A 24,252-nucleotide genomic window follows, 5' to 3' on the forward strand; every position below is an offset into this window, starting at 1 on the left:
TTTCAGCTGAGACCCTAACCATGAAAACCAGTCCTCAGGGACGGACCGTTGCAAATGGAGAGAATTAAGTATGAAAGCCTTGAAAAAGAGATTTCGGTGTATTCAAAAGAAGAAGAAGAAGAAAGGGAGTTAGTGCGACTAGAGCGCAATAAGCAAAAGGAAGTCTGTGATGCTGTGAGGAGGAACAACTGTATTCGCTAATTCTGCGCTAGGCGCTGATCTAAGTTCACACTGTCCTTAAACCTCACCGAACCCTTCAAGGCAGGTACAGCAGTCCACTCCCCTTACGCTGGAGGATTATGTTCAGGACCCCCAGTGGGTGCCTGAAACCACAGATAACACATACACGCCTATGGTGAAATGTACAAATTAGGCACAGTGACAGGACACCCAGATTGCTGGCCTCACTGCTCTTGCACTTTGGGGCCACCACTAAGTAAAATAAGGGTGACTTGAACACAAGCTCTACGCTGTCGAGACAGCCAACGTGATAACTGAGCCGGCTGTCACGTGCCCAACGGAGGCAGCACACAGAGCGTGGACACACTAGACAAAGGGACGATTCACGTCCCAGGTGGGACGGCACAAGATTTCATCAAGCTACTCAGAACACCATGCAATTTAAAACTTACGAGTGGTTGATTTCTAGAATTTTCCATTTAGTATTTTTGGACCACTGCTGATCAGGGGGAACTGAAACCATGGAAAGCAAAACCACAGGTAAGGGGGGGCTGGTGTACTATTTTTCTCCCCTATTTTAGTTAGCTTCAACCACATAACAAACCACCCCCAAAACGGAGTGGATTAACACCACAGTTTTTCAGTACTCACAGTGCTGGGAGTGGGCAGCCTGGGCTGGGTGGCTGGGATCTCCTTCCACCAGTTTCATCCTCAGTGACGTCAGCTGGCCTTGTCACACGGCAGCAATGTTCTGAGAAAACAGATGTTGCAAAGCCTCTTAACACCCAGGCTCAGAACTCACGCATCGTTGCCACCACATTCTTGTGGAAGCAAGTCACCAGGCCAGCCCGGTTTGAAGGAGGTGGGAAAACATACTCCACCTTTCGTGGGAGTTGCTGCAAAGAAAGCTGAGCTCCTATATAACCTGCTTCATCCCACTGACAGAGGGGAGAAACCGAGGCAGAGAAAGCATCCATAAGCGTGGCACAGTCGCACAGCTAACAAGTGGGGAGGCCACATTCCAATCCCGGGGGTCGCAAACCAGAGCCTGCACTCTTAGCCACAGAGCTGGGCAACTGTGAGATGGGGCCGGAGGGGCAGGTAGGGACCAGATGACAGAGGGCCTTGTCACCTACCTGGACAGTCTCTTGAGAGACATAGGAGCTGGGTGCCCAGCCAGCCTGGGCCCCACCCCCAGCCGTCACAGCCTAGCAATGTGCCCTGCGGAAAGACCACACCATGTTCCACTGGGTTCAGTAAGAAAGAAAGACACCAGCACCTAAGGAGAATGCGTGCCTGCGCTGTCCTCTAAAACATCTCCCCCAGAGCTGACCACCCTGCCGGGTCTTTCCATTCTGCACAGAGAACCCCCAGAAGAAATCAGTAACACAGGAGCGAATTCTTCCAGGTAACCAACCAACACGTCCCCAAGGCATCAGGGGCCCAGGCAGGGTTCCAAGGATGAAGGAGGTGGGGCTGGGGGCTGGGGCTGGGGCTGCGCCCGCCCGGAGGAAAGCGCCAGCCCCAACTTTACAACCCGACCAGAGGTGAGGACTCAGGCATTTTTCCGAGGAGAGCCTTTCTGTTCAAAGGCGTGCTGGCGCCACCTAGTGTCTAGCGTCGGTGTTGGAGCTGCTGCACCTGAGGGTTCTTCCTGCGGCGGGAGCGGGGCAAACAGGGCGGAGAGGGATCATAGCCAGGAGCCGGGAGGCCAAATTTCAACTCCGGCTCTGCCCACGGTTTCTGCTATGACTCTGGACACATTTCTTCCCCAGGTTTCAACCTCAAACTGAGGGTCACTCAGTTTCCCCAAATGCTCCAGGTAGGAAATGGACTGGTTCTACTATTCTGTGATTCTAAGGGCTACTTTGGGGAGGCTGGTTACAGCTTAGGAACGACCCCCAGGAAATCGATTTACTAGCTGTGCAGTTGTTTGATTCTTGGGCATGCACGCACAGGCACACACACACATATGCACGCGCACACACACATATGCACACACACATACAAGATCTTGTTCTCTGTTGTGTTCCCAGTGCGCGGCACATGGCAGCCCTGAAGAACTCTTGCTATTGAAGAAAATCATGGATGAGGCTGGTCTCAGAGGGAGCATAGAAGTCAGGAAGGAAGCAATTCTATTTGGGAAGATAATGGACCCCCCCCCAAGCCTCCTGGAGGCTTTTTCTAGATCGGGAGATAATTAAGGAATTGGCAACACCTAAAGAGGGGGCCGGGGCAGCTATCAGGAGGGAGCCTGAGCTAGGATGCCTCTCCCTCATACAGACTGTGAGCTCACTCTTGGTGAAGTAAGCCAGAAAGAGAAAAATACCATACGATATCACTCATATGTGCAATCTAAAAAAAGCAAAGAAAAAAGAGGACACTAATGAACTCATCTATAAAACAGAACAGACTCACAGACATAGTAAACAATCATATGGTTACCAGGGGAAAGGGGATGGGAAAGGATAAATTGGGGAGTATGAGATTTGCAAATGTTAGCCACTATATATAAAAATAGATTAAAAAAACAAGTTTCTTCTGTATAGCACAGGGAACTGTATTCAATATCTTGTAATAACCTTTAATGAAAAAGAATATGAAAACGAATATATCTATGGATATGCACGACTGGCACATTGTGCTGAGCACCAGAAATTGATATATTGCAACTGACTGTACTTCAATTTAAAAAAAAAAAAAAAACAAAAAAACCTCACCTCTCAGAATTCTCTTCTCCCACCTGCAAAGGCAGAAAAGATTTCTGAAGCCCCACCAACTGCTGCTTCTGGGTCTCCAATCCTGCCTTTAAGATAACCCACCTTTTTACCCACAAAAAAGAAGGAGCATTTGTCCCTTTCAGTAGATGCAAAAGACAAAGTATGAAGAGAAGCACAGGTTTGCTCTCCCCATTAATAACAGACCAGCCTGTGCGGCAGCGAGAAGGGGGTACAGGAATCCTGGACAGCTTAACTTTCGCTAGGCTTCTAGCCAAGACTTCTTTTTTTAAAAAAAGCAAAGAACCAGAAAGGGGGATGACCCAAAGAGGGAAGGTGAACTTGCTGGAAGTTGAGAATCACCTCTGCTACCCTCAATCACCCTGGTGGTTGGAGGAGAGTGATTTTGAAGATAGGTAACAGGTTGAAAATGGAACCTCTGGGGTACCTTCAATAGGTGCTTTTACCAGTGGACCCACTGGTGCCTTCCCAGGCTAGACCTTATACCACCCTCCTGACCTCACCGCCAGTCAGTTGGCTCAGGATAAATCAGATGACATCATTCAGGCCACAGTCTTCAAGAACATCATAACCTAATGTGAGACCCCGTCTTGGGGATTCATCTATTTTAACAGCAGTTTGAGGTACTTTATCCCAAAGAAGCAGCAGGTCTAGGAGCTCTTCAGGCAGCATGGCCAGCCAGAGCAAGGAGACACTTTCGGCCAGACTACCCTTTAAGACGACCCTTGCTCCACCAGGACATGACTGCCTACACATCAGGCGACTCTTGTACCAGACGACAAACCGGGAATAAACTGCCTTTTTTGTTCCCTGCAAATGATACTGTATTTTTCCATGTGACTTCCTTGCCCCATTTTGTAGATGGGTAAACTAAGGCTTGATACCATTCGCAACAGGCCATTATGGGGCAAAGAGCCAAGATTCAACCCCAAGTTGCTCAACTTCAGGGCCCAAAATGTGAGCCCCTAGGCTGCACTCTTTCCACAATGCATCGAAAAGAGCTCTGGCTGAACTCAGAGTCGCAAGATCTGGCTCCCAAATCTGCACACTTCTTACCGTGGAGCCTTCTTTCCCTCCTCATTCTTCTCCATGTGTGCAACGAAGGGGGTGGCTTGGAGGTTTCTAAGGCCTCTAAGTGTTTCTGAATTCACAACTCATCTGTAAGAAGAACACATACTCATGGACTCCTAAATGCCGTTGAAGCTTTCACTCAAGGTATCAATGAAATCTTTTTCTGAGTAGATGTGTTTAAAATTGGACTAATCAGCTGTTGGAAAGGATAATTAAAGCCACTAGTAAATCAACTGAAAACCTGCTGACTGGCTGAGCATCAGCAAATCACAAAGAGTTGGAAGGTGAGGAGCAGGGAGAGGAAGCAGGTGGCAGGGAAGGAACGGGAAGGGTATTAAGATAACTTCCCAAGGCGCTAAGCGGGAGCCAAGCGCTCTACAGAAGCCCCAACTCCTGAACCTGGTGTTCACCGGGCCCCCACTGCCTGACCCTGACCTACCTCGCCAAGCTCAGAGCCTGAACACATTTCACACTTTCCAATCTCTGTGCCTTTGGTCGGGCCATTTCCTCTACTTAGAATGCCTGCTCAAAGCCAGAAGCTCAAAATCAGACCTCTAATGACCAATTCTTCCATGAAGATTTCCCCAGTCACTGACCTCCCAGGCCTCTTTGCACACCACTTACAGAACTCAGTACGGACTCACTTCTAGGTACTCAAGTTTTGTTTTTTTTTTTTAAATAACTCCTGGTAGGATGTCAGAGCCTGAAGTCACATGTCATGAGTGATTCAACTTTAGGTCATTCTAGGGCTAGCCAAGTCACTGACAGTGGTGGACTGGCTCCTAAGTATGTCCTCTCATCTAGTCCCGACTACAGACCCAGGAGGCATAGGTGGAGAGACATTTCCTCTGCCTCTCCTGTACCGTGAGGCCTCTGTCTCAGCCTCCCCTTTTTCTCTTCCCTATAAGCAAAGATCAGAGGATGGTCCAGTGGTCAAAGTGTCAGCCAAATCAGTGGGTTCTTGAGGGCCTGTGTCTTCAAAGAGTTCCACACACATTCTGGGCTCTCTTGCATTTCTTCCTTCCATGAAGTCAGTCAGCACACTAAGCTGAGACTCATCTCATGGGGAAAGCCAACCTCTTTTTGCCCCCCCCCCACGCTTTTCTTCTACTTTGAGCCACTGGGCTCAGTTATAAATAAATTACTTTTGTTCCCATTCACTCATGTTCCTGGTGATACTAGTCTGGAGAGAAGGGAGTAGGAAATGGGGAGGTGGAGGCCCACAGAGGGGAGAAGTGATTGTCCATGTGGGACGCAGAATTCCTGAGTTCTGTGTCCATGCTGCCAAAATACCTTCAAACGTATTTGGTAGTTTTATCCCCAGTCTGCAGGTAAGCAAACTGAGGCTCAGAAGAGTTAAGTCATTTACCCAAAGATGCACTGTTAATAAGAGGCAGAGTCAGTATTCCAAAACCCACACAGGATTCCCAGCCCACTTTAATTAACAACCAGGGAAGCCTGGTCTTTGGGAAGTGGCAGGGCTTGTGATTTTCCAGAACAGTCCTGTCTCACAGACTACCTCAGGGTCCCAGGCTGTACCTCCAGCTACTTAACCTTTTCAGCCTCCTCCCCTCCAGCTTCTCCCCAGGCACCCCCTCCAAACACTGACCCAGAGCCTGGGAGAGGAACTGGCACCGTGGACATCATATTGACATTGGCCTGGCTCTAATTACAGTACCAACAGCCCGCATCATGCCCGGTAGGCAAACCATGCCAGAGACACGTTAATTTCTGCCCCAGCTGGTTCTCACCATGGGCATGTTCACATTGTCGTGCTCAAAGGGGCCCTGCCTGAACTCCTGATGCGGGAGGAGTGTACCCAGCCCCGTCTCACTTCTTATTTTTAATTAGAAGTTCCATTAAATCCACTGCAGCAATGAGGCGCACACCAGGCAGCACACTTCAGAACAATTAGCACACTCCACAGGTGGCTCGAATGGCTCCGGTCCTGCTCTGGGCCAATGTAATTGTACCAAAACATACAGCCTACCAGGAGGCTCCCATTTTACGTGGAAAGAAACAACCCACTTAAGATTAGTCCCACAATCTATTGGGCAGTTAGATCTGTAGGAAATTGTTTGGTATACATAATTTAAAAGTTTGCCAGAGGTTGAGACAAATGGAAATTACCTCTCACTTGCGGCTCAGTATGTTCATAAGCAAACCTCCACCCCTGCCCACCTCACCCCACCCCCCAGGCCATCACTGCTGTGTGTTTGCGCGCAGACGCCTACTGTGTAAAGAGACTACTTGTCATTATGTGTCTGGTTCACTGTGGACATAAACGTTCCTTTCTGGAATGTGGGAAATCATCCGTGGGGCAAGGATGTTCTGGAGCCCACATCTACCTTGCTGCCACTTTCTGAATCCCGAAGCCACTGATTAAAACCTACCCCTAAGACAGCTCGTGGCCAAGTCATCCTGGTGATGCTGAGGAATAAACAATAAGAGCGAGCCGGAAGACCAGAAAGACCTCTCTGAACACCGGGAGAGCGGCAGGAAGCCACCCGAGGCTCCCTGGACTCTGTGTGAAGCCATGCTCTTGGATTCCACAGGCAGAGGCATCTCGTCTGCATTCAACATCCCTCTCCAGCCCTTGTGGCTGAACCATCTTGCCTCCTGCAGGCCGGCAGTGCTGCTGTAATTAATATTCAACTGGCATTTCCACTGCGCACTCCAAGCCTGTTCTTTCAGCCTTTTCAAATCCAATTCAGACCAAAGTCATCTTTGCCCTTGCGTTTTGGTCCGGGCAGCAGTGGTTGTTAGGGCTGCAGCTCATGGTTTCTTAGCATTTATCGAACAGCAAAGGAGCCCTACGCGAGCTCAGTTGTCACCAGGTCTCTGACTCCCGAACTAAAATTAAAAAGCCAGCAGGACACCAGTTCTGGGGCAGGAAAGAGGCCGCTTCAGCAGGAATTATTATTTATGACTTTTTCATACGAGACTGTGGATGGAGTGGAGGGTTTGTGAGGCTTTGGGAAGGGGGCCGTCGGGCTTACAGGGGACAGCCGCTGTTTGATCACTCACTTGAAAGTCTACCCAATCGCCCTGCAGGCTTCATTATCTGTGGATCCAGAGGAAGTGGGAGAGTGTAAGGAGGCCTTGATTCAAATCCTGAACTAATCCACTGCATGACCTTGTGCAAATGACTTCCCCTCTCGGGGACTCAGCCCCTCACGTTCAAAATGAGAGTTAAACCAGGATCAGCGGTGTTTCCTCCATCTCCCCAGGGAGATGTGATCAGGAGGGGGTTCCCTGCCCTACGTACCCAGAGCAGCTTTCAGCCTGCCTGCTTCACGTGCCAAGCTTTCCCCCAAGCTTGTGTTTAAAGAAAATTCTTCTTCTTAATCTGTAAACTACAAGTTTGAGGCCACTGGGTAATCTCTAAAATCCTTCATCGCTCTTGAGCCTCTAAAGTAGTAAGAATTGAAATGGTCTATGGAATCCACATGCTAGGACAGAGCAGCTGTGTATTCTGAGTGATAAAAGGGATGCGAGGGGACAAGATAAAAGCAGATTAATAAGGAATCCCCAGCAAAGGAAGCACAGAAACACAGCGATGACACAAATGCCTGTAGACACAGAAACACAGAGCACAGGGGAGCTGAAAAGTGGTCTGAATGACGTGCAGGCTGTCTAATAACTAATACAGCTCAGCATCGTTCCACAGCAGGTTTCCCGGGCAGAGGGAAGGCCCCCCTGGTCCAGACTGACAAGAATTTCTACCCCTTCTCTCTTAAATGGATGCATTGCTCCCCTGTGCAAGCTTTGAAACCAGGGAAGGTGGTATCAGCTCCTTGGCTAAAAATCTTCTAAAGACAAATTCTGAAACCTAAAAGCCATCTTCATGGGTCTTCCAAAATGAAAACAAATGACTCTGGTTAATGAAAGCCTGACAGACTCACACAACTAATGGCAGGCAAGGTTAACTTCTGAAACGTAAAAAAGAGACTTCAGCTTCACGTCCAGTTAAACGTGGTGGATTGACATCCACATTTATTTCCGCTTTCTACTCCAATCCCACTAGAGTGTGAGTTAAGGGAGTAGAAAGGTATCAATCCTCAAGAACAAAGAGAAAGGGAAAGAAATAGACGCCAGAGAGGGGCCAACAAAACTTAGGGAAATGGAAAAGACATGCAGGAAGGGTAACTGGATTCGATTTCAGCTTTCCTCTCTCTGCAAAGGAACTGCAGGGTGAGAAACCAATGGGAATCCAGGCAGTGCCTGCCAAGCGACCTCCTGAAGGCTCGGGAATCAGAAACACCAGGTAAGCTGAGGACGGAGGCCGGGGAGCAGAGCTGAACACAGGTGTTTGAAAGCCCCAGCCACCTCCACTCCCCCAACCGGTTTAGACATGGAAAGGTGGGAGGTTTCTTCTCCAGAGAGGCTGGAATGAAGGCTCTGCAAGAGGTAACACGGGCAGAGCCCAGGCTGGGAGTGAGGCCCTCCAGGGACAGAAGGTTAGACCCTCAGCTCCTAGCGTGCTGGCAGCCCCCAAACCCCCAAGGCCCCTCCCACGCAGGAAATCAGAGAGCTCTTTTTTGGAAAGCTGACTAGCCCAAGAAAAAACATTTTCAGGAGCTACATCGAAAGAGGACCAGCAGATCGTCCTTTGAAAAATCCATTGTATTCAAGACCCACTCTCTCCCCCTGCCCTACAAAGTCACAACTCAACACCTTTCTATCTGGAATTCCATCGCCACCACCAATAGCCGAACTCCCCCTGGAGCAGGGTGCATGCTGTGGTTAACTGCATCCACCCCAGTGCATTGGCAGAGGGGAAGGAGCAGAATCAGTAACACACCTCATCATGGTGGGTTTGCTGAATGGAGGTGTGCAAGCACAGCGCAAGGGTGAAACGGCTCAAGGTGAGACAGAGCAAGTCTTTTTTTTTTTTTAATATTGGAGATTTGTGATTAAGAAAGAAAAGGAAGGATGCAAAAGGTGGTCTGCAAGGAAGAGCTACTCTAGGGAGAAGCACAAGATGTATCCAGGCAGGTCCCTCTTCTAATTACCATGCACAATCTTCGTTCAGTGTCACTTCTCCTGGACACTCCTTCGAGCTTCATCTACTTGGGAGACAGATCCAACTTCCATGTCTGACCTCAAAGGGGCATCAGGAGAAAACAGAGGCTGCCACATCCAGATCACCCATTATCTGCCTTCGTCCCACCAGCATGTCTTAGTTAAGAATCACTCATTTTATGCTCAGTATCACTAATTATCAGAGAAATGTAAATCAAAACTGCAATGAGGTCACACCAGTCAGAATGGCCATCATTCAAAAGTCTACAAATGATAAATGCCAGAGAGGGTGTGGAGCAAAGGGAATCCTCCTACGCTGTTGGTGGGAATGCAGTTTGGTGCAGCCATTGTGGAAAACAGTATGGAGATTCCTTAAAAAACTAAAAATAGACTTACCATATGATCCAGCAATCCTACTCCTGGTCATATATCTGGAGGGAACTCTAATTCAGAAAGACACATACACCCCAACGTTCATAGCAGCACTGTTTACAATAGCCAAGACATAGAAGCAACCTAAGTGTCCATCAAAAGATAACTGGGTAAAGAAGATGCAGTATATTTCAACAACGGAATACTACTCAGCCATAAAAATGAATAAAATAATACCATTTGCAGCAACATGGATGGACTTGGAGTTCATCATTCTAAATGAGATAAGCCAGAAAGAGAAAGAAAAAAATACCATATGATATCACTTAAATATGGAATCTTAAAAAAAAAAAAAGGACACAAATGAACATCTACAAAACAAAGACTCACAGAGAAAAACCTTATGGTTACCAGGGATTAAAGGGGGAGGGAAGTGATAAATTGGGAATTTGAAAATTGTACCTCTTGGGGAGTGGTGGAAATGTTATCTATCTTGATTGTGGTAGTGGTTTGATTGGTGGATACATCTATCAAAATTCATCAAAGTATACATCTGAAATGTGTAGATTACAGTATAGGAACCATACCACAGTAAAGGTGTTTAAATAAATAAATAAATATGCCCTAGGCTGGGGAAGAAAAAGAAAAAGGAATGGAAAGATATCCCATGCTCCTGGATTGAAAGAATCAATATTGTTAAAGTGGCCATACTGCCCAAAGCAATCTACAGATTTAATCCAATCCCTATTAAATTACCCAGGACATTTTCCCCAGAAATGGAACAAAGAATCCTAAAATTTATGTAGAATCACAAAAGACCCAGAATTGCCAAAGCACTACTGAAGAAAAAGAAAGAAGCTGTGTGAATAACCCTCCCAGACTTCAGACAATTCTACAGAGCTACAGTCATCAAAACAGCATGGTACTGGCACAAAACCAGACAAATGGATCAATGGAACAGAACAGAGAGCCCAGAAATAAACCCACAGACTTTTGGTCAACTAATCTTTGACAAAGTAGACGAGAATATACAATGGAGAAAACAGTCTCTTCAGCAAGTGGTGTTGGGAAAACTGGACAGCAGCATGTAAATCAGTGACGTTAGAACAGTCCCTCACACCACACACAAAAATAAGCTCAAAATGGCTTAAAGACTTAAATGTAAGATAAGACACTATAAACCTCCTAGAAGCAAACATAGGCAAAACATTCTCTGACATAAATCTCAGCAGTGTTCTCCCAGGGCAGCCTACCCAAGTGATAGAAATAAAGGCAAAAACAAACAAATGGGACCTAATTAAACTTATAAGCTTTTGCACAGAGAAGGAAACCATAAGCAAAACAAAACAACCCACGGAATGGGGGAAAATGTTTGCAAATGATGCGACTGACAAAGGTTTAATTTCCAGAATATATAAACAGCTCATACAACTTAATAACAAAACAAACAACCGAATCCAAAAATGGGCAGAGGACAAAAAAAATTTTTTTGACTTCTCTCATTCTTTATAAAATTTTATTTCCTGCAAACTCACTGAAGTCTTACCCACTTTTCTGTCTCCACAGTGTCCAAAAACAAGCACTACAGTCATCACCTGAGGGTCCACGTATAAGTGCCAGGAACTTTACCTGCATAATCTCCTCACTTTGAGGAAATCTAGATTTAACCTGCCCCGGCTGGGATCAGCACTTGGGTAGCCCTCAGCTTATTTGGTAAGCCAATTTTTCATCTCCACTGCATGTCAGGAGCTGTGTTAGTCCCAAGGATCCAGGGGTGAATGAAACACCCTCAGTCCTGGCTCCTGAGATGCCGGTTCAGGTTTCCTGGCCGCAGGCAGCAAATGTGAGCCTGCGTCATTTAAATAAAATGAAATGTGTAGGCAAAATACTGACATGCCGATAGGCTTGAAAAACAAACAGGTGAGCCATTCTTCAGGAAGGCTGGGAACCGGAGTAAGTCCCCCGAGAGCTGCCCAGGCCCTAGCCTGCTCCCTGGATTCTCTTGTAACTGTCCCGGAGGGGGCCCTGGCTTAGGTAGTTTTAAAACTTCCCCAGATTTGCAGTTCGAGATTTGCAGACACTAACTACTATACGTAAAATAGATAAACAGGTTTATACTGTAGAGCACAGGGAACTACATTCAAGATCTTGTAGTAACCTATAATGAGAAAGAATATGAAAACAAACGTACGTATGTATATGTGTGACTGAACTGTTAGGCTGTGCGCAAGAAACTGGCACAACATTGTAAACTGACTATATTCAAAAAAAAAAACCTAACAAGAAAATCAAACACTTTGCGTGTTTCTTTCCTAGAAATTTTATAGTGAAATAATTACATTTTAACTTTGAAACCTTGCCCAGATGACCTCCGTTTGTAAGCATGGCTGACAACTGCCGTTCTCCTCTCTTCAGTTGAGCTGTCGTCTTCTTCTCCTGTGTCATTCTGCTTTGCAGTCATTCCCTGACTCCTGATAAAGTGAAAATGAACTTTTGAAAATCTACCCCAATTCCCCACCAAATTTAATAGGTGGACAGCAATCTACTGCATGTTCACAGCACTTACTTCGCCTCAGAGCACCCTCAGGTGTCTTATCTCAGCGTGAGCCTCACAGCTGCCCTGGAAGGTCGATGGCGCAGACGTTATCATGTCTCCTTAAGACAGGAAACCTGAGGGTCAGATCTGGGCACACGTTCCCAGAGCAAGTGAAGGGCAGAGCTGAGCCAGACCCCCCGAACTCCACAGGACCGTGGTTCTCTAACTGCAGAGTGACTGAGACACACCTGCATACTTGTCCCAACAGTGTCCTTGACTTCAAACCCAGAGGTTCTGATCCAGTAGGTCTTGAGTGAGGCACAAGTACCTAAAGCATCACCAAGGTTGATTCTGATGCACCTGACCCCCAATTTCTCAGTTGGTGAAACACTGCCGTCGAGAAAATCATCTTCAGTCCTTGGCTTTGGCTATGACCCTGTCCAGAAGCAAGGGCAAGGATTGGCTGACTAATTCAAGATGCTTTCCAAACTGAAAGCATTTCATTTGCCTTTCCCCTCATCCTCATATTATCAACTAGTAATAGCCTGTCAGGGAAATAATAGTCAAAGACAAACTCTGGATCAGCGATGGTCAATGAGCTTCCCTTCAGCATGCCAACACAGATCAATCAGCAGTGACTTATCATTCAAAAGTCCACAAATGATAAATGCTGGAGAGGCTGTGGAGAAAGGGGAACCCTCCTACACTGCTGGTGGGAGTGCAGTTTGGTGCAGCCATTGTGGAAAACAGTATGGAGATTCCTCAAAAGATTAGGTATAGACTTACCATATGATCCAGCAATCCCACTCCTGGACATATATCCAGATGGAACCCTACTTCAAAAAGACACCTGCACCTCAATATTCACAGCAGCACTATTTACAATAGCCAAGACATGGAAACAGCCTAAATGTCTGTCGACAGATGACTAGATAAAGAAGATATGGTATATTTATATAATGGAATACTATTCAGCCATAAAAAATGACAACATAACACCATTTGTAGCAACATGGATGTCCCTGGAGAATATCATTCTAAGTGAGGTAAACCAAAAAGAAAGAAAAATACCATATGATATTGCTCTTATGTGGAATCTAAAAAAAGAAAAAAGACGAATGAACAAAAATACAAAACAGAAACAGACTTATAGACGTAGAATATAAACTTGTGGTTTCCAGGGGAGGAGGGTGGGAAGGGACAGACTGGGAGTTCAAAATTTATACTCACAGGTATATATAGAATAGATAAACAAGATTATACTATATAGCAAAGGAAAATATATACAAGATCTTGTGGTAGCTCACGGTGAAAAAGAATGTGACTATGAATATATGTATGTTCATGTATAACTGAAAAATTGTGCTCTACACTGGAAATTGACACAACATTGTAAACTGACTATAACTCAATAAAATAAAAATTTTTTAAAAACTCAGCAGTGGCTTCCTAGAGCCTGGGATGGAGCAGCAGTAAGACCACTGGCACAGCAGGAAAGCATACTGTGACCAGCTAGGGATGGTCGTCAGGGACACAGTGAGGATTCTGGCAGCCCAGCCTATCAGTGCCATAAACAGGACTTGATCCTCTGTTTTTCATTTTTGTAGAACGAATGTTTCTACAGAGAGAGACCTAGTTTCTGACTACAGATAATGAGAAATGATTTCTTTAAGTTGCTTCCACGCCACCCATAAACTATGGGTTATACTTGAGATATTCTGGATGCCATGATTCAAATATAAATATCCCCTGAAATCCATCAATGTCTGGGTAGCTGATTAAGCACCATGGACTCTTAAGTGTTCTCTTTTCTGATCTTCAGGCATTTTTTTATTCTGGTGAGCTGATGTATTACCACAGTGAGGGTACTTCTGCACACGTTCTGCTCATGATAACAGATGAGGTGTGAAATTGATTCTGAACACCTAGGAGGGTTATGATTTATCACCATACATTAGGCCCTGTGGAGCCTTACAGGACGAGTCCCAGCTACACTCAGAATCCAACCAAACTTCCGGAAAGGGGACACAGTGACTCAAGATGCGTTAAGTACAGTGATTTCACAGCTGGCACCCAGTAAGGGGTTCCATTTCATTCAGTCAGTCAACAAATACTTCATGAGTACTTAACATATGCCAGGTACTGTTTTTGGAGCTGCAGATATGACACTGGACAAGAAAGACGCACCTATCCCTCGAGTTGGCTTCCCTCTGTGAAAACTCACACTCACCACTGGTCAAACCCACCAACAGCCTGGTACCTGTGGGATCAGTACTTGCAGAGGCCTGAACTGCACGTCACCCTACAATTTTCTGGACTGAAGCCACTTTCTCAGACGACAAGCACCTAGGTTTTTATATCTACTGCTTCTCCATACAGGTAATCTCCTTTGAGCTAATGCTGAATGAGACTGAAATCTGACTTTCTTGCCCAAAGTAGTAGTCTTGTCCACTACTAGTGGACTAGTAGTCTCTCCAGCCTAGTTACAGGTCAAAATCAGCGAGTGCAATTCACCCCAGGAACTCTCACCAGCCCACAGTTGGCTCAGCCAGTGTTCATCTGTGGAATGGAGCTTCTGCTTCACTACTCCCCGAGAATCACAGCACATTAGAGCAATAGATTTCAAAACTTTAATGTGATGAGAATGCCACAGGGGTGTGGAAGTTATTTTCCAGTTGGCTTACAGCCCCACACATATACACTTTGTTTATTAAAAAGGAGCGGCAAATTTTATCTATTAAGATCCTATTTTAAAAGGTACTCAGCTTTAACATACCCCTCATTCCTCTTACTCCTCCTGCTCTCCGAACAGCATTATTACTATAATAGACTTCAGGCAAACTGCTCTCAGTTAATCCCTTCTGACTACCTATTCCCTTTGCAAAGTGACTATAAAGCGCCTTCCATCAACAGAAGTCTCTCCATCTCTCAGCTCAGGGCTGGCCTTGTGACTTGCTTTGGCCAATAAATGGCAGCAAAAGCAATATGCCAGTTATGGTTCTAGACCTAAAGAGTTCACGTGCTTCACTTTGGGAATCCCACTGAGCTTCCGTGTGACTGAGCCCAAGCTAGCCTGCTGGAGGACAGGAGATCTCAGGCAGGAGAACCAAGTGCCCCAGACAGTGAGCAGTCAGCTCGCAGCACCAGCGCCACCTCGCTGACCTGACACCACCACAGACACATGAGGAAGACCAGCCAAGACCAGAACAATCCAGTTGACCACTAGACCGGTGAGCAGTAATAACAAGTTGTTCTTTTAAGCTACTAGTTTTAGGGTGTTCTGTAACCCCATAACTGATAACTCATACAATAACTGATTCCTTTTATCAAAGCTCTCTTTTATTGCTGTTTCTGACTGGATCATGATTGATAAAGAGAACTTGTTAAAAGTGCAGAACCCCCACTGAAGCACCCCAGGCAATTTCGATATGTGGCCTCAGAACATTCTTTGCCAAACACAGTTTTCAAGAGGCTGTGGAAATTATCTTGTCTAAACTCTCACCTCTCAGGCAGTTTAGAGATAAGATCACCTTTAGGCAAAAGCTCAGACTGATCAGATTCTTGGTAACCTATTCCAATGATCAAGAAACATCACAGCACTGTCTAGGATTTTTTTTCCCCATAATTGCTAGCTTCATTCCCTCAAGCTGCAGTTTTTGTCTCTTTCAACTTATTTTTTGCTCAGAAGGAAAAAAAATAGTGGCTGGCAGATATTTTCTATAAGTAAAACATTTTTTACCCCTTAGGTTAAATAGCCCCAGCCAATTTCTTAAAATTTTCATTCTGGCCGCTTGGAATTAAAAAAGAAGAATCTAATTAGTTCCAGGTGCACAACATGGTGATTTGATATTTCTATGTATTACAAAATGATCCACACAGTAAGTCTGGTTACCATCTGTCACCATACAAAGTTCTTACAACATTACTGACTGTATTCCCCACGCTGTACAGTTCATCTCTGTAACTCATTTATTTTGTAATTGGAAGTTTGTGCCTCTTAATCTCCCTCACCTAGTTCACTCATCCCTTCACGCCCCCTCCTCCCCTCCGGCAACCACCTGTTCATTCTCTGTATCTGTGAGTCTGTTTCTGTTTTGCTATGTTTGTTCATTTGTTTTGTTTTTTAGATTCCACACATAAGTGAAATCATATGGTATCTGTCTCTGTCTGACTTATTTAGCAGAATATCCTCTAGGTCCATCCTTGTCACAAATGGGAAGATTTCATTCTTTTTATGGCTGAAGAATATTCCATTGTGTGTGTGTATGTATCACATTTTCTTTTTATCCATTTATCTACAGATGGACACATAAGTTGCATCCGTGTCTTGGCTATTGTAAATAATACTGCAATGAACATAGGAGTGCACACATCTTTTTGAATTAGTGTTTGTTTTCTTCAGAAAAATAGTCAGAAGTGGAATTGCTGGATCATATGATAGTTCTATTTTTAATGTTTTGAGAACTCTCCACACTGTCTTCCATAGTGGCTGTCCCAATTTACATTCCCACCAACAATACACGAGGGTTCCCTTTCTTCCACATCCCCTCCAACACCTGCTTTTGTTGTCTTTTTGATAACCTCATACGTGACAGAATGGCTATTATCATCTTATCTCATTTGGGTTTTGATTTACATTTCCCTGATGATTAGTGATGTTGAGCATCTTTTGATATATCTGTGGACCACCTGTATGTCTTCTTTGGAAAATGTCTATTCAGGTCTTCTGCCCATTTTTTAATCAGGTTGTTTGTTTTACTGATGTTGAGTTGTACGCGTTCTTTGTAGATTTGGGATGTTAACTTATCAGATGCATCATTTGCAAGTATCTCTTCCCACTGAGTGGGGTGCCTTCATTTTGTTGATAGTTTTCTTCCCTGTGATCTTTTCAAAGAATCAGTCTTGTTTCATTGATCTTTTCTATTGTTTATTCAGTCTCTGTTTCATGTATTTCTTCTCTGATCTCTGTGTTTAATATTTGCTTTATGTATCTAGGTGCTCCTATGTTGGGTGCATACATTTACAATTTTATCTTCTTGGATTCTCTTTATCATTATGTAATGCCCTTCTTCTTGTTATGATCTTTGTCTTAAAGTCCATTTTGTTTAATATAATTATTACTACCCTAGACTTTATTTTCGTTTTAATAGAATACTTTCCACTCCTCACTTTCAGTCTGTAGGTCTTTAAATCTGAAGTGAGTCTCTTGGAGGCAGCATATATGTGGGTCTTTTTTTAATCCACGCAGCTACCTTACGTGTTTTGATTGGAGCATTTAGTCCATTTAGAATTAAATTATTGATAGGTACATACTTACTGAATGATAGCCTTGCTGGATAGAATATTCTTGGTTTTCATTTTCTTTCATCATTTTAAATAGATTATGCCACTCTCTTCTGGCCTGCAAAGTTTCTGCTGAAAAGTCAGCTGACAGTTTGGGACTCTCTGTGCTTCTTGGACCTGGGTGTCTGTTTCCTTTCCCAGCTTTGGGACGTTTTCAGCTATTATTGCTTCAAATAAGATCTCTCCCCCTTTATATTCCTCTTCTCCTTCTGGGACCCCTATAATATGAATGTTATTATATTTTACATTGTCCCAGAGGTCTCTCAAACTATCCTCATATTTTTACTTTTTTTTTCCTGTTCAGCATGGATGTTTCCACTACTGTCTTACAGTTCACTGAACTGTCAATATTTTTTTAACATTTTTTTATTGAGTTATAGTCATTTTACAATGTTGTGTCGTGAACTGTCAATATTTTAAGTATATTCTTCCACACTCTGTGAGCTGTTCCCTGAACATCAACTTCAAGCTCCCTTCAATCCCTTCCCCCCAAATAAATACCGATGCAAAACGAGCAGGGAACAATGTACCACAGACTGAAGCTCTCAGAGGACAGGTGGAGGTGGGAGTTTGCATCGCACACTCCACTGCAGCCACTTCTAATTCCCCTCATTAGTTCTTGCTGTTCTCTTGAAGTCTCTCCTCGGCTGTGCCTGGGGCCGAGGAGGGGGAAAGTCAAGTAGGAGAGGGTAGAGCAAGGCCAAGGTCGAATATAGTCTCTCTCTCCCTTTCTCACATATGATGTCCAGGCTTGCTGGGTCCTCTTCCCTCCAAAGTACTCAGTTACTATTTCGGGCAGGTTAGCAACCATTTTTTGTTACTTAGGATTTTTTTTTTAATAACTCAGGATCCATACCCCATTCCCAACAAAAGTATTTCTTTTAAAGATAAAGTGTGCTCCCCAAAGAGATCTTAATGAATGGAGTTGTCTACAATGAGGTATGTGTGCAGTATTTTATCATCAAAATCCCAGGAAAACACAATGAAGACTGTACCTAGATTCTCACATGACATAAGGTTCTTAGTCTCACTTACTCTATCACAAATATGTTCACTTGTCAATAAATATTCCTTTACAATATCATTTAAGGATGTATCTCACTGAATATATGTATTTGAGTAATTCTCCGTTGGACACCTGGGCTGTCCAATATCTTCTATTGTTGGATATCCAGTTTGCAATATTATAAAACAAGGGGAAAACATTCTTGTACCAACTTTCTCACTTGCCCAATTATTCCCTTAAGATACACTCTTAAAGAGCAAGTGTGAAGTCAAAGGAAAATAATGTGCACATTTAATGTTTTTACATATTTTGTCAAATTGTCCATCAGGGCTGGACCAGTGGACACCCGATCAGTGACATGAGTGTTCACAAGAGGGAATATTTGAACTCTAGTGGAAAGAAAGAACAAAGTACTCACCTAAAGGGTGGAGACCTCTCCCTGGATGCTGGTGCTTTATCCTTTCCTTCAAACAAGCTGGTCTCCTCCCTGTCCCTGTGTCGGCCTTGATCATTGCTTCCCCTGAATCTTGGCTTCTGCCTCTTCCCTTTCCACCATCTCCCTGATGCTTTCTCAGCCAGTTAATATAACAACTGTAGCAACAAGAAATCTTTCGTTATTTACTCGCAGTTCTAACTTATACTAGTGCACACCATGTTGGCCCTATGTATTAGACAGCTATTGCTGCAATACTTCTGCATAACAAAACATTCCAAAACTCAACTTGTAATAGAAAGTATTTATTTTCTTACTCACAAGACTGCAGGTTGTTTCAGGTATTAGAGCAGCTACATTTGGCTCCAGCTTCAGCTGAGTTTCCAACTAATCCATTTAGTGTGTATCTAATCCATTTGTCTCTTTCTGGGCTCAGGCTGAAGGGGCAGTGGCCATCTGGAGCACACAGTTCTCAAAAAGACCCAGCAAACTGTTCATTCTTCCCACACTCCACTGACCGCAACCAGGGGCCAAGCCCCCAGCATCAGTGAAATGAGGAAACATATTCTTCCCGCTCTAGTGCATTGCAGAGTCATATAACAGAGAGAGGGAGTGAAGATCTGAAGGGAATGAAGATCTGAGAGTAATTCAGTCTGCCACATCAAGTCAACTGTTAAAATACTGAAACCTCTCCAGGCTGGGAGATAAAGAATTCTCTAGTTACTGAGACTACAAGTTACCTAATAACCTTGCCCAGCTATAACCACAGAGACAAGTAGCAGTGCCTAACAGCAGTGCCTGCGTGGATGTGACAGCCATTTGCAGCTGAGTAATGGGAATGGTGGTGGTGGCAAGGCTGTGCAGCTCCACCCACCATCCTGCAGAGGCCCAGCATCATGAGGACATCAAGGCAGACAGTGTAGTCAGCCTGTGCCTCTGTCTTTGCCTTCAGGATCAAAGCCATATGGGAACTGTTGGCATCCACAGATGTGCCCATCTCCTGACTCATGAGAAATACTCCTGAGCACGCTCCTGCTAAAGCAAAGTGCAGGGTTCTGGGGACCTAATTACCATCCATATATTGGGGAAGTCAGTGAAAGTCATTGATGCAGCACCTCATGTCAAATCATGGTTCAGACAGGCATCACTCAGCCAATGGCAGCTGCATAACAAAATCTAAAACTTAGAAGAGGAGGGAACATTACAAAACTCCTTTTATGAGGCCAGCATTGCGGTGATACCAGGGACACACCATGACACTGCAAGAAAAGCTATCATAGGCTCATATCTCTGATGAACATAGATGTAAGAGTCCTTAACACAGTATTAGCAAACAGAATTCAGCAAAACATTAAAGGATCATATATTATTGATCAAGTGGAATTTTTTCCACTTGGAATAGGATGGTTCAACATAGACAAATCAATGTGATACACCTTATTAGCAAAATGAAGAATAAAAGGCATATGATCATCTCAATAATGTAGAAAAGGTATCTGACAAAATTCAACATCCTTTCATGATAAAAAAAAATCAACAAATTGGGTATGAGGGGACCATACCTCAACATAATTAAGGCCATACATGACAAGCCCATGGTGAACATCATACTTGACAGTAAAAAGCTGAAAGCTTTTCCTCTAAGATCAAAATCAAGACAAGAATGCCCACTCTTACCATTCCTATCCAACACAGCACTTAAAGGCCTAGACAGAATAATTATGTAAGAAAATGAAGTTATTCAAATCAGAAAGATGTAAAATCGTCTCTATTTACAAAAGACACATCATACATAGGAAACCCTAAAAACACCACCAAAACAAGTTATTAGAACTAAAATTTAGTAAAGTTTCAGTATACCAAAAAATACACAAAAATCAATTGAATTCCAAAACACTAATAGTGAACTATCCAGAAAGAAATTGAGAAAACAATTTCATTTACAATAGCACCTAAAAGAATACTTAAGAGCAAATTTAAGCAAGGAGGTAAAAGATCTATATACTGAAAACTTTAAGACACGTTTAAAAGAAACTGAAGATACAAAGGTAAGGATGGTTCATGATCATGGATTGGAAGAATATTGTTAAAATGTCCATACTACCCAAAGCAATCTACGGATTCAGTGCAATGCTAATCCCAATGCCAATGGCATTTTTCTCAGAAATAGAACAAACAATCCTAAAATTTGTATGGAACCACAAAAAAATCCTAAATAGCCAAAGCAATCTTGAGAAAGAGGAACAAAGCTGGAGGTATCACACTTCTTATAGCTTCGTAATAGTTTGAAATCAAAACAGTACGGTATTGGGATAAAAATAAAGACAGAGCAACAGAACAGAACTGAGAGCCCTCAAACAAATCCACACACATATGGCCAGTTTACAACAAAGAAGCCATTAACATACAATGGGGGAAGGACAGTCTCTTCAATAAATGGTGCTTGGAAAATAGGACAGCCACATGTAAAAGAATGAAACTGGACCCCTATCTCAATCCATTTTGAGTTGTTTTATGTGTATGGTGTAAAGATTTGAACATAATACCTGAAATGACAAGACTTCTAGAAAAAAAAATAGGGAGTAAGCTCTTTGACACTGGTCTCAGTAATGGTTTTTTGGATCTGACACCAAATGCAAAAACAATAACAGCGAAAACAAATGGGAGTACATCAAATTAAAAAGCTTCTGTACAGCAAAGGAAACCATTCAGAAAATAAAGAGGTAACCTACTGAATGGAAGAAAATATTTGCAAACCACCTATATGATAATGGTTTCATATCCAAAATATAAAAAATAACCCAGATAATTCAAAAATTAAACAGTGTAATTTAAAAATGGGCTGAGGAACTGAATAGACTTTTTCCAAAGAAGACATACAGATGGCCAACGGGTACATGAAAAGGTGCTCAGTGTCACTAATCATCAGGCAAATGCGCATCAAAACCACAGTGAGATCAGCACCTCATACAAGTTAAAATGACTGTCATCAAAAAGACAGAGACCACAGGTGCTGGGGAGGATGTGGGGGGAGGGAACGGTCCTGCACAGTTGGTGGGAATGTAAACTGGTGGCACCACCCTGGAGAACAGTATGGAGTTTCCTCAAAAAATTAAAACCAGAACTACACCTTGATCCTCTAAGACTGACAAGGGCTTAACTTCCAGAATATATAAATAGCTCATACAACTTAAAGAAAAAACAAACAAACAAGCCAATCCAAAAATGGGCAGAAGATCTAAACAAGCAATTCTCCAATGAAGACACACAAAAGGCCAACAGGCACATGAAAAAACGCGCAATATCACTAATTATCAGAGATAACGAAACAAGCTCCAGCAATGTTATATCACTTGCCCAAAGGCAGCCTGTGTGAGGGAGACCAAGATTCAATCCCTGGCCAGAGCCCCCCACTTTAACTACCGCTCTGTTGAATTCATTTTTCCACACCATATTTTGCTGTGGCTCCCAGTGCTTCTCCAGGATTAAGATGGTGTCTTTTTCAAGCTGAGCTCATCAGAGGTGAAGTTCTGTGACCTTGGTCAAGTCATCTCCTTCTCCACACCTCTGCCCCATACCAGATCACTTATGTGGAGGGTTAGAGTAGGTAATGTCAAAAACCCCTTCCAGCCCTGAAAATGAAGATGGTAAATTCTCTAGGCAAGGGGGTGGGGCATAGCTCAAGGTCCAGGGTTCAATCTCCAGTACCCTCCTGTAAAAAATAAACAAACCTAATTACCTCCCCACCCCCTGCCAAAATGAAATAATTAAATAATACAATAATTAATAAATAAAATATTTTTTAAAAAGAAAAGGAAAATAATTTTTTTTTAAGATGGTAAATTCTTCCCCGACATCTTGCTATATTCTGAGTTTTGTTCTCTTTCTAAGGCAACTAAAGAACATTAGGGGAGGAAAAGGAAAAGCAGACGCTATTGAATTGTGTTTATTAAGTAACGTGGAGAAATGAAAGGGCAGCAGAGAAGACTCTATTTGTATCTGCCTCGAGGATTATGCCATAATCTGTACTATTTGATTTTTTAATGCATTCATTCAGAGCTGAGACCCTGTAGGGTGCTCTTTAAGCCTGACACTGAATGAAATAATTCAATTAAAATAGGCTTGAGGCTTTTGTAAGGTATTAAACTCCCTGAAGAGAAGATTTAGGACTCGCTCAAGGCAGCTTCAGCAGCAGCATTGGTGAGACCACAGGAGAGCCTAAGAAGGGCTCAGCGAGGGGTGTTTCTCGAGCCGCTGGCAGAGGTGAGTTCTGGCTGCTTGGAAAGGGGATTGTCAGAGGAGGAACTCAGGGAAAACCGACTCAGCCCAAAAGCTTCCCAACAGCTCACTGCGGTCTGAGATTCATTTTAGCACGTTGCCCTGAATAAAACCTGCCCTGGATAAACTCTCCTCTCCCATAGCAGTAAAATTAAGCAACAGTCACTAGCAAGTGCCATTCGTCGAGCACTCTCAATGAATATCCTAGGTAGGGTACTGACCTAAGCACTTTTCACGCATTATCTTAGTCTTCACAACTTTATACCCATTTTATAGATGAAAAAGCTGAGGTGCCAAGAAGTGCCATAACTTGCCCACGATTATTTGGTGAGCAGGTTGCAGACTCAAACCCTCATCTGTGGTGCCAAAGCCAGTGTTGAGCAGCACTTAAAATGCAAGTGGCATGTTATTACAGGAATCTGAACTGGAGAAGTGTGCGCATACCAAGAAACAGAGATACAGTCCCTTTCTTCAGGAGTATGCAGTCTGGTGGGCAAATATGGCTTATAATCAGAACAGCTCAAACTGAATGACAAATGACTGAGATCAGATCCAAACCCGAGAACAGGTTTTCACATGGGCAGGAAAGAAAGGACAAGATTACAGGAAGAGGAGGAAGTGAAACAGGCAAGCCGAGGACCTAAAATCACCCTCCACAAGTCTGCCCAAGACTGCCCAGTTAGGTACTTTTTATCTTTTTTTAATGCTTGTTAAGTTTCTGACTCCAATTCCAATGTGTGGGGAGTTCTTTCCCACACCAAACGATACTCCAGCATCAGCCAGGTATCATAACAATTCAGCTCAATTCTGATACTATTTACCCAGAGGTAGCATCAGCTCCCACAGTTTAAGGGCTCAGTCCCACAAGGCTACCCCCACCAAGCTACCCCCACCCCCTTCAGATGCCAGTTGAAAGCCCAGGTTTTCTGACTGACCAGCTATGATTGGAGGTTCCAACAACCGCCTACCTTAGGTTCAATTTAATTTGCTAAAGCAGCTCATACAACTCGAAGAAACATTTTACTTACCAGAGTACCATCATTATGAAACGATGTAACTCAGGAACAACCAGAAGGAAGAGGTGCATAGCACAAAACGCGGGCAAAGGGCGCGGAGTTTCCCTGAAGGGCCTCCTCTCTGAAAGGCCGCTCCCCCCAGCACCTCCCTGTGTTCCCTGTGACCCGGAAGCTCTCTGAATCCAGTCCTTTCTGGGTTTTAAGGAGGCTTCATTACATAGGCATGGTTGATTAAATCACTGACAACTGGCGAT

General features: G+C 43.9%; 1 long non-coding RNA gene across 3 annotated transcripts in view; it reads right to left on the reverse strand.

The window, feature by feature from the left end:
* LOC140688438 (uncharacterized) overlaps positions 1-24,252 on the reverse strand; it is a 56,196-nt gene that overhangs the window by 26,686 nt on the left and 5,258 nt on the right. For all 3 annotated transcript variants that reach the window (XR_012063136.1, XR_012063134.1, XR_012063135.1), the window contains exons 3-4: positions 18,690-18,862; positions 832-931 (exon numbers count right to left, since the gene is read on the reverse strand). This is a non-coding gene — a long non-coding RNA (uncharacterized lncRNA). The remainder of the gene's footprint in view (positions 1-831; positions 932-18,689; positions 18,863-24,252) is intronic.

The sequence above is a fragment of the Vicugna pacos genome, chromosome 22 (genome assembly GCF_048564905.1).
Source record: "Vicugna pacos chromosome 22, VicPac4, whole genome shotgun sequence".
Lineage (NCBI taxonomy): Eukaryota > Metazoa > Chordata > Mammalia > Artiodactyla > Camelidae > Vicugna > Vicugna pacos.